Below are 4,783 nucleotides of genomic sequence, written 5' to 3' on the forward strand. Positions count from 1 at the left end.
TCGCTAGATAGTAGGTAGGGACAGTGGGAATCTCGTTGATCCGTTCATGCGCGTCCACTAATTAGATGACGAGGCATTTTGGCTACCTTAAGAGAGTCATAGTTACTCCCGCCGTTTACCCCGCCGCTTGGTTGAATTTCTTCACTTTGACATTCAGAGCACTGGGCAGAAATCACATCGTGTCTGTACGGGTCGACCGGCCACACGATGCTTTGTTTTAATTAGACAGTCGGATTCCCCCGGTCCGTACCAGTTCCGAGTTGACCGTTCGCTGCCGGACGAACGCCCCCACGCCGAGAGAGACGCTGAGCAACGGGCGAAGAGGGACGGACGCTGCCGCGAAGCAGCACCCGCCTTCACCCGAAGAGGGGCTGGAAGCCGTGGCGCTCCCACGAAGACCCGGGCGAGGAGCCGTTTTGCTCGCCACCCGACGCGCCGGTAGCGACGAGGCGGTACCGCAGGCGGACGAGTCCCGTGGCGACGACGCAACCTTGAACCGGCCGCGACGAGGAGTTAGAAGGGACGGAGAAGAGAGGGAGCATCGGCGCGGACTGCGCAGGAGCGGAGGACGCCGCGTCGGAGGTGCCGACGAAGACCGCACCGGCAAAGCGACGACGACACGTCCGCAAGGCAGCCTCACCCCTTTTCGAGGAGGACGGAGACGTTGCGACGAACGGATTGGAGCCGCCCGCCGCCACCCCGACCCCGGGAGCGAAGCACCCCGCAGAAAAGCCGCTTGAACCGCCGCCGCCAGAAAGACGACCCGCCGACGGTCCCCCGCCGTTTTTGGTCGACGCCACACTCCTGCCGCCCGACGGCGGACTCCCACCCGTATCGCTCTCCGACCCGCAACACACGCTCGCTTGACCGCGACCGCTCGACCGGAACACGCCGCCGCACAACGGACCGCCGCGGCCCCTATGCCTTCGCCGCAAAGCGCGAACGGAGCGAACGCTACAGCCCCGTACCGGTTCCTCGCTTCGCGCGGGCACGGCCCGACCGACCCGGTCCTCGGAGCCAATCCTTCTTCCGAAGGTACGGAATCCATTTTGCCGACTTCCCTTACCTACATTGATGCCATCGACGAGAGGCTGTACACCTTGGAGACCTGCTGCGGATGGTGGGTACGGACCGACTCGAGAGCTGCGAAAACCGGACCCGGATTTTCCAGGGGCCGCCGAAAGCGCACCGGACCGCCGCCCGAGCCGCCGGCGCTCTACAGGTACCTTTTCCGTATCTCCGGACGAGCCGATTCCACGGACATGGTCCTTTACGAAGAAGAGAGAACTCTTCCCGGGGCTCCCGGCGACGTCTCCGGGGCTCGCTTGCGTCACCGCGGTTTCGCCCGGGAAGCGACGGGCGCCGCCGACATCGCTGCCGACAGCGTCGCCACCCCCGGGCCCTCTCCGAGTCCGGGTTCGGGAATATTAACCCGATTCCCTTTCGACGGGAGGCCGGCCGCTTTTTTTTTTGTTTGGGCTTTTGATTCGATTCGATTCGATTCGCTTTCCTTTCACTTTCATAACGGATCCGGCGCCTTTCGGGAAGACTTTCGCCCGCGTCTTAGGACCGACTGACCCGTGCTCGACCGCCGTTGGCACGGAACCCTTCTCCACTTCGGTCTTCGAAGGTCTCGTTCGAGATATTTGCTACTACCACCGAGATCTGCACCCGCGGTCGGCTCCACCCGGGCTCGCGGCCCTAGGCTTCCGTGCTCGCCGCGGCGCCCTCCTACTCGTCCGCGGCATCGTTTCGGCGCGAAAGTTCATCGCTCCTCGCCGCGACGGTCCGGCATCGGTCCGTCGCTCCAGCGCCATCCATTTTCCGGGGCCGGTCGATTCGGCAGGTGAGTTGTTACACACTCCTTAGCGGATTCCGACTTCCGTGGCCACCGTCCTGCTGTCTATATCGACCGACACCCTTTCGGGGATCTCATGGGCGTCGCGTTAGGCACCTTAGCCGGACGTTTGGTTCATCCCACAAGCGCCAGTTCTGCTTACCAAAAGTGGCCCCACTTGGCACTCGCATTCGAGGTGACCAACCGCCCAGCGAAGCGTGCTGGCGGCGGCGGCCGGATGGGTCGGCTCCGTCGTTCGGGAGAGTCGGCCCGTTCCACCCGTTCCGAGTTCGAGAGTAGGTCGAGGCCGTGAACGGCCCCGGGGCCTCCAATCGTTCGCTTTACCGGATGGAATTGCGACGATCGAGCGCCAGCTATCCTGAGGGAAACTTCGGAGGGAACCAGCTACTAGACGGCTCGATTGGTCTTTCGCCCCTACACCCGGTTCCGACGATCGATTTGCACGTCAGAGGCGCTTCGGACTTCCACCAGAGTTTCCTCTGGCTTCATCCCGACCGGGCGTGGATCGCCATCTTTCGGGTCCCTGGTCGCTCGCTACGCCAGAGTCGGCCGAGTCGTACTCGGAAAAAGGGGAAACCGACCCGGGGGTGATGCGCCCGCGCGCAGCGCCTAAACTCGACGACAAAATAGGACTAGTTCAAGCCGCGGGATCTCACCGATGGGCGGAAGGAGGATATGGAAGCTGGCGCCCGGCAATTCCCCTTTTTGGAAGATGCGCCGGTCCCCTCTCGGGGAGGAGGGAAAAAACAACCGCACGTCAGCCACGAGCCTTCCCTCTCCTATCTCTCTCGGGAAGAGAGAAAAAAGGAAAAGTTGCGGGCACCGCAGCAGCGACGGCGGAAGGCCGAAAACGCCGCGCCGGCGGGATCGGGCACGGCTCGGAGGCGGGTGAGGCGAGGAGAAGACGACGGCACGAGACCGACGACACACCCCGACGACCCCCGGACGACTTTGCCACGACACCTCTCCCGATCGACGCCCTCCTACACGCTCTCTCGCTTTCGCTTCGCCTTCGGGGTTAGTCAGAGGTGGCCCCTACGACTCGCGAACGGCCAGGACTCCTCGGTCCGTGTTTCAAGACGGGTCGGGTGGGTTGCCGATGCACGTCGCTGACCCGGGGTGGCGGGCGCGGCTCGAGTAAAAAAGCGTCGCCGAGCGACCTCTCCGGAAACGGAAACGGGCGCGGGCGGGGTTGCCCCCGACAAGAACCCGAAACGTCGGCGAGGTGCGTGACGGCGAGGCCGCGCCAGTCCTATCCCGCCTCTCATTCGCGCACGCGCCCGAGACGGTGGGGCGCCTAAGGAGCGACACACAGAGTGCGTCGCCCGCAACGCGACTTCCGGCGGGATCAAAACGGACCGGCTCGCCACGTGACGAAACGGATCGTGTCAGATTTCCTCCGTTCCCGGCAGAAAGGGGCAGTTACGTTCGCGGGCCCGACGGCCGGTGGCCCCCGACTTCACAAGGTGGGAAGACGGGGGTTTTCAGGGTGATGAAACGCCTGCCGCCTACGGAAAAAAACCCGCGTGTTCGACCTGCACGCCGGGAACGGGTCGCGACGACGGACCGGAGGGGAAGTGCGTCCGGTGCCGGCCGCGCGGAGGTCGCGCCGAAGCGCCCGCGCCATGATTACGCCGAGCGATGAGAAGGGGACGGGTGCAGCGGAGTCGCGCGCGGAGGGAGCAGGAGGAAAGAAGAAGCGGCGGCGACGGATGCGGCGGGTTAGGGCCCGGCGGCAGCAGCGATCGAGAGGACGAGTCCCCTCCGTCGCAGCCAACCGACGCAGCCACCTACCGACGCCGCGGTCGTCACCACGTTTCCCTTCCCGCTATCCACGCGGCCCGTCTCCTTCGTCGGCGACGCGGGCACAAAAGCTGGCCCGCGGAGAACGAGTTCCCCGCGGACACGACGAACGACGACCTGTGCCGCGACGGCCTCTCTTTCAAGAACACACATCGAGTTTGGGCTCGAGCCTAGGCAGCACCGGACTGAGTCCCCCCCGCGATCGCGGTGAGCGGTCCCACCCGTTTACCCCTGGGCGGTTTCACGTTCTCTTGAACTCTCTCTCCAAAGTTCTTTTCAACTTTCCCTCACGGTACTTGTCGACTATCGGACTCGTCCCGGTATTTAGCCTTGGATGGAGCTTACCACCCGATTTGGGCTGCGTTCCCAAGCAACCCGACTCTCGGATCGAAGGCCGTCGCTCGCCGTCCGCACCGAATGGGCCTGGCACCCGCCGCGGGCGGCCCCGATCGAGGGAACTCCGAACTATGCGAGACGAAAACGAACGGCTGCCTTCGACCCATGCGCCACACGTCCCGAAGCCTTTAACTTGCGACGGGATTCGGCGTTGGGCTTCTCCCGGTTCACTCGCCGTTACTAAGGGAATCCCGGTTGGTTTCTTTTCCTCCGCTTAGCGATATGCTTAAGTTCAGCGGGTCGTCTCGTCCGAGCCGAGGGCGGCGGTTTTTAGTAGAGTGTGGTGTTTGGAGGAGAGGAATCTCGATCGGTACCCTCCGTGTGACGACGGCTGGCCGATATAGCGCCCGTCCGACCGAAAATGAAGAAGCCAACAATTAAAAAAAAAGCGTGGGTCCTCCCCATCCGACGTTGCCTACGACGCGGCCACCTTTTTACGGTGCGACGGCCGTGCTCGTCGCGCTGCTCGAGGCGTCGCTGAGAGACACCTTCATGAGGCAGAGAGCGAGACGAGCAGGCGGCGCTTACGTCGGCAGTCGGTTAGGTCGGTGCTTTTTTTTTTGTTTTGTTCTCCCTTCGGCTGCTTTCGGACAGACTCCTCCTGCTCCTCCTCCACAGTGTTTCTTCACGCGGTCGAAAAGGGAAAAGACTCCGCGGTCTGCCAGCGGGAGACGAAGGAGGAGGCCGGAGAGGGTTTTAAAAAAAAAAAAGACATTGAAAGGAGTC

At 63.3% G+C, this 4,783-nt stretch overlaps 1 non-coding gene across 1 annotated transcript in view; it reads right to left on the reverse strand.

Annotated features, from left to right (window-relative positions):
• The window catches only part of LOC145276316 (large subunit ribosomal RNA), a 5,770-nt gene extending 1,450 nt beyond the window's left edge, over positions 1-4,320 (reverse strand). Inside the window, exon 1 of the ribosomal RNA XR_013867932.1 lies at positions 1-4,320. This exon is cut by the window's left edge and continues 1,450 nt beyond it. This is a non-coding gene — a ribosomal RNA (large subunit ribosomal RNA).
• Between the last annotated feature and the right edge of the window lie 463 nt (positions 4,321-4,783).

The sequence above is a fragment of the Euprymna scolopes genome, unplaced genomic scaffold (genome assembly GCF_053919585.1).
Source record: "Euprymna scolopes isolate OS-2025 unplaced genomic scaffold, ASM5391958v1 sca831, whole genome shotgun sequence".
In the NCBI taxonomy this organism is placed as follows: domain Eukaryota; kingdom Metazoa; phylum Mollusca; class Cephalopoda; order Sepiida; family Sepiolidae; genus Euprymna; species Euprymna scolopes.